We start from the raw sequence: 5,812 nt of genomic DNA, 5'->3' as shown, positions 1-5,812 counted from the left end.
GCCATTTTACCTACGAATCAACGACATTGAACTATATCTCCGAGTCTTACGACGAATTCGGGAATATCGTGCTGCAAACAATCTCCCTCCTATCGAAGTGCCCGACCTCAAAAATCTTCTTCCCTCGCCGATACCCGAGATGGCAGAACCAGCTCGTGCTCTTCGAGATTACGCCGCTCCATCGTAAGATGAGCCGCATTCGAGTATTGCTCCACCCGTAATCGAAGCAAACAACTTCGAACTTAAACCTTCGCTGTTACAAGCAGTGTAACAGAATCAATTCTCTGGAAATCCTACCGAGGATCCAAACCTTCATTTATCCGTATTTGTCCAATTCGTTGATACTGTTAAAGCTAATGGTGTCACTTCAGAGGCGATTCGACTTCGTCTTTTTCCCTTCTTGTTAAGGGATAAAGCTAGTAGATGGCTTCAGTCTCTTCCTTCCAACTCGGTCACCACATGGAATGAGTTGAAGAAAGTCTTTCTTGCCCGATATTTTCCTCCAAGCAAAACAGCTATGTTGAGAGCCCAGATAAATGGATTTAAACAGAAAGATAACGAGTCTCTTTTCGAAGCATGGGAAAGATACAAAGACATGATGAGACTTTGTCCACACCATGGTTTAGAGGACTGGTTAGTAATTCATACCTTCTATAATGGTCTCTTATGCCGATGCTTATCAACTTATCGAGAGCATGGCCCAAAACCATTATCAGTGGGGAAGCGACCGAACAATGGTAGAAAAACCTCAAACGAAAAGTGGCATGTACGAGATAAGTAGCCTTGATCATGTTAATGCAAAAGTGGATGCTCTGGCCCATAAAATTGAAAGTTTAAATGTATCACCTCCAGCCACCGTGGTTGCCGCAGCTCAAAATTGCAAAGTCTGTGGAATCCAAGGTCACACTCCTGCAGATTGTCAACTCCTAACAGGAATCCAAGCAGAGCAAGTGAATTATGCTCAAGGAAATCCCTACTCGCATACCTATAACTCAAACTGGAAGAACCATCCTAATTTTTCATATAAGAGCAATAATGCTTTATACGCACCAGGACAAGCTCCCAATCAAGCCCCAGTTATACCTCCTGGATATCAAAAGCCGACCCCATCTACACCTAACAATAATGTTCCTAGAAAATCCAACTTGGAAATCATGATGGAGAACTTCATAGCTTCTCAACAGCAAACCAATAAAGATTTCTTAAACCAGAATGTACACACTAGCGAACAAATTAAACAACTAGCAAGTAAAGTAGATGCCCTGGCTACCCATAACAAAATGATGGAAACACAAATATCACAAGTAGCTCAACAACAAGCGCCTACCGCTGCCCCAACTGGTACATTTCCTGGACAGCCCCAACCTAACCCGAAAAGCCACGCTCATGCAATCATATTGAGAAGTGGAACAGAGGTAGAAGGACCGTCTGATCCAAGAATTGAAAACCAAAACTCTAAAAAGTCAACTAAGGAAGAAAATAAACCTAAGGAAAAGGAAGAGAGTAATAAGGAAACCGTAGAAAAGAAAGAACCTTACGTACCTCCACCACCTTATAAACCACCTATCCCTTACCCTCAAAGGCTTATTAAAACCAAAGAGGCGGGCCAATTTAAAAAATTTGTTGACTTACTGAAACAATTAAACGTCACAATTCCTTTTACAGAAGCTATTACGCAGATGCCCTCATATGCTAAGTTCTTAAAAGAAATTCTTTCTAATAAAAGGAAACTTGAAGAGAGCGAAACCGTTACACTCACTGCTGAATGCAGCGCTATAATCCAGAATATGCCTCCCAAACTTAAAGACCCTGGTAGTTTCTCTATACCCTGTCACATAGGAAAATTTGTCATAGACAAAGCTCTATGCGATTTAGGAGCCGGTATCAGTGTTATGCCTTTATCCATATGCAAGAAACTGGAAATGGGAGAATTAAGACCAACTAAACTGTCTGTGCAATTAGTAGATCGTTCCGTTAAATATCCTGTAGGAATTCTTGAAAACGTTCCCGTGCGCATAGGTCAATTCTACATTCCAACCGATTTTATAATTATGGACATAAGAGAAGATGAAGTTACACCCATTATATTGGGAAGACCATTCTTAGCAACCACCGGTGCGATCATAGACGTAAAACGAGGACGACTCACTTTCGAAGTAGGAGAAGAGAAAATTGAGTTCATTCTTTCCCAATTTTTGAAAGCACCTGCAATAGATGACACATGTTACTTCATGGATATCATCAATGAATGCATAAAAGAAACAGAATTAGAAAATGACAAATCGTCTAACTATCGTGTAGAAGACAGACTTAACCAATGTTTAGCAATAACATCGGATCCTACGCAATGCCTTAAGAAACCAAACCTCGACCTGAAAACACTTCCCAAAAATCTGAGATATGAATTCCTAGACTTAGAACTTGAACGAACAGTAATAGTTAATGCAGACCTAGGAAAACTCGAAACCGAAAAACTTCTACATATCTTAAGAAAATATCCAACCGCACTAGGATACAACATCACCGATCTTAAAGGAATAAGTCCTTCTATTTGTATGCACCGCATCATGCGAGAAGAAGACTGTAAAACTTCTAGAGAACATCAGAGGAGACTAAACCCGATCCTGAGTGAGGTAGTGAAAAAGGAAGTAACAAAGTTATTAGAGGCAGGTATCATATATCCTATATCTGATAGCAAATGGGTTAGTCTTGTACACGTAGTACCAAAGAAAGGAGGTATAACAGTTATTGAAAATGAAAAAGGAGAAACTATAACCAAACGAATCGAATCGGGATGGAGAATGTGCATTGACTATAGGAAACTAAACAAAGCAACCCGAAAAGATCATTTCCCTTTACCATTCATTGACCAGATGTTAGAACGATTAGCAAAACATTCTCATTTCTGCTATCTAGACGAGTACTCAGGCTTCTTTCAAATACCAATTCATCCTGATGACCAAGAAAAGACAACATTCACATGTCCTTTTGGTACCTACGCTTATCGACGAATGTCGTTCGGCTTGTGCAATGCTCCTGCAACCTTCCAAAGGTGCATGATGGCAATATTCGCCGATTTTCTCGAAAACATCATGGAAGTATTTATGGATGATTTCTCCGTATGCGGACAAAGCTTTGAAGAATGTCTTGAAAACCTAGAAAGAGTTCTACAACGATGCGTAAAAGTAAACCTAGTACTTAATTGGGAAAAATGTCACTTTATGGTACAAGAAGGAATTGTTTTAGGACACATCATATCAAATAGAGGAATTGAAGTAGACAAAGCCAAAATAGAAGTAATCGAAAACCTTCAACCTCCGAAAACTGTGAGAGAAGTACGAAGCTTCTTAGGACATGCTGGTTTTTACCGACGATTCATTAAAGATTTCTCTAAAATAACTAAACCTTTAACCAGATTATTGATGAAAGATGCTGAATTCATCTTCGACAATAAATGTTTAGAAGCATTTCAAAGCTTAAACAAGCATTGATCTCCGCGCCCATAATGCAGGCTCCGGATTGGAATGAACCATTCGAAATAATGTGTGACGCAAGCGACTACGCCGTAGGCGCTGTTTTAGGACAACGAAAGGATAAAAAGCTTCACGTCATATATTACGCAAGTAGAACCCTAGACGAAGCACAAATGAATTACGCCACGACCGAGAAAGAAGTTTTAGCAGTGGTGTTTGCACTAGATAAATTTTGTTCTTACTTGGTCGGAGCTAAAATAATCGTTTACACTGACCACGCCGCCATTAAGTACCTCTTAACAAAAAAGGACGTTAAACCTAGACTCCTAAGGTGGATTTTGTTGCTACAAGAATTCGATTTGGAAATCAAAGATAAGAAAGGAACTGAAAACGTAGTAGCAGATCACCTCTCTAGACTCGAAAACCTGGAACCGGAAAGAACATCGATCAACGATGATTTCTCGTTCGATAAACTTATAGCTACTTTGGAAGAAAATAAAGCTGATAAACAGGTAGAGACCACCTTAGCTATATGTGTTAGACCATGGTACGCTGATCTTGTCAATTATTTAGCTGCCAGAATAGTTCCACCTAATTTATCTTACCAACAAAAGAAACGATTCTTCCATGACATAAAACATTATTACTGGGATGACCCTTTACTTTTCAAAAGGGGCCCCGATGGTATTTTCCGTCGGTGGATACCTGAAGAAGAGATAGAAAATATAATCCAACACTGTCATTCCGCTCCTTGTGGTGGACATGCAAGTACATCCAAAACCTGCTCTAAAATCCTACAAGCCGGTCTTTATTGGCCAAACATATGGAAGGATGTGCATGCGGCTATCAAGAAATGTGATAGATGTCAACGCACAGGAAATATATCTAGACGTGACGAGATGCCACAAAAGGGCATTTTGGAAGTAGAGATTTTCGACGTGTGGGGAATAGATTTCATGGGACCTTTTCCGCCTTCTTTTGGTAACAAGTACATACTCGTAGCAGTTGACTACGTATCAAAATGGATTGAAGTTATAGCTTCTCCGACAAACGACACACGAGTAGTAACTAGACTCTTTAAGAATATAATTTTCCCAAGATTTGGTGTCCCAAGAATAGTCGTCAATGACGGAGGATCGCATTTCATATCTAAGGTACTCGAAAAACTACTGTTTAAGTATGGTGTAAGACATAGAGTAACAACACCTTACCATCCTCAAACCAGTGGACAAGTGGAAGTGTCTAACAGAGAAATTAAACAAATATTAGAAAAAACAGTCGCCACCTCAAGGAAAGACTGGTCATCAAAACTATCCGAAGCTTTATGGGCATATCGAACCGCCTACAAAACTCCCATAGGAACAACCCCATTTAAGCTTATTTATGGAAAATCTTGCCACCTCCCGGTAGAATTAGAACATAAGGCCTACTGGGCTATTAAAAATATAAATTTAAACTATAAGGCCGCTGGTGAAAAGCGAATTCTTGACATAAACGAATTGGAGGAACTTCGACAAGACGCCTACGAAAATGCCAGAATCTACAAAGAAAGAACGAAAAAATGGCATGATAAACGTATATCAAGAAAAATCTTCAAACAAGGCGATATAGTCCTTTTGTTCAACTCTAGACTTAAGTTATTCCCAGGAAAACTACGTTCTAGATGGTCAGGCCCTTTCCAAATCACCAATGTCTTTCCAAGTGGAGCGGTGGAAATTAAAGGAAAATCTATTGAACCATTTATCGTAAACGGGCAGCGTCTAAAACATTATCATTATGCAAAGAACAATGAAGATTCGCAAGTCCTGCACTTAGACGTAATGCCTCCAGAATTTATAGATTATATTTGATAGCTTTTATGTCGAGCTTGCGACATTAAACAAAGCGCTTCGTGGGAGACAACCCACAAATATTTCTATTTTTATTTCTTCTTTGATTATTCTTTTAAATTTTATTTAGTATTCATTCTTCATTTATTTTAATTTATAAAAAAATTCTTCTTTTCTTCTTTCGGCATTTGGCCAAATCCTGACTAACACTCTTGTTTTTCTTTTCTCTAGCTAACACTAACCTGATGGGACAAATTGATCGTATGGGTATCAAATTCAGAGGGAAAGCTCAGAAACAAAAGTTTGAGGAACTAGCAGAGAGAGAGATGCTACCTAGCTTGTATGCTGATGAATGGGCAATGACTGCCCTTGGACTAAGAGAAAGTGTCATGTATTTGCTGAGTCAAATAGGGTGGGAAACTACTCTATTCGAAGACAAATCGTCACTTACCGGAGACTGACTCTAGAATTCCTTAGCTCCCCGATCTATCTACCCAGTCATGGAAAAGG

At 39.4% G+C, this 5,812-nt stretch overlaps 1 non-coding gene across 1 annotated transcript; it reads right to left on the bottom strand.

Annotated features, from left to right (window-relative positions):
• Window positions 1-517: 517 nt before the first annotated feature.
• Window positions 518-624, bottom strand: LOC127099715 (small nucleolar RNA R71). The gene has a single exon (XR_007794191.1). It is a non-coding gene; the product is annotated as a small nucleolar RNA R71 (small nucleolar RNA).
• Between the last annotated feature and the right edge of the window lie 5,188 nt (window positions 625-5,812).

This window comes from Lathyrus oleraceus, chromosome 6 (genome assembly GCF_024323335.1).
Source record: "Lathyrus oleraceus cultivar Zhongwan6 chromosome 6, CAAS_Psat_ZW6_1.0, whole genome shotgun sequence".
In the NCBI taxonomy this organism is placed as follows: Eukaryota; Viridiplantae; Streptophyta; class Magnoliopsida; order Fabales; family Fabaceae; genus Lathyrus; species Lathyrus oleraceus.
This window is presented reverse-complemented; position numbering and strand designations above follow the sequence as displayed.